Genomic DNA, 444 nt, shown 5'->3' on the forward strand with positions numbered 1-444 from the left:
TAATGTAGAAAATAAAGAGATGGCTTTCCAAGACAGATAACAACACATGTTGCAAACTGGTCATGCAGGCTGCCTAGTAACATGCCGCAACACTGAGGGAGTTGCAGGAATGTCAAGCAAGTACTGGCTGTGCAGTACCTGTGTCAACAATCCCCTGGACTCTGCATAAGTGTGGCCCATGGGTTAGGGTAATCAGATGGGGCAGTTGTTCAACAGGAAGCATCAGCCAGGGCTTTCTACAGGTAGTGTATGCATAATATCAAAAGTGCCCCAAAGGCATGTATTGCAATGTGTAATGGTGTACCACGACCAAGTTGGAAACCTACAGACAGTATCAATTAAGATGCATGTGCTGCACACACAACACCTCACCCCACCTCAGGCCCAACATCCCCATCTGTACCTTGCTATTGCCAGTGTACACCTGTATGTTTGCCATTCTTT

The sequence above is a fragment of the Protopterus annectens genome, chromosome 6.part0, assembly GCF_019279795.1.
Source record: "Protopterus annectens isolate FY-2018-M chromosome 6.part0, PAN1.0, whole genome shotgun sequence".
NCBI classification, from domain to species: domain Eukaryota; kingdom Metazoa; phylum Chordata; order Ceratodontiformes; family Protopteridae; genus Protopterus; species Protopterus annectens.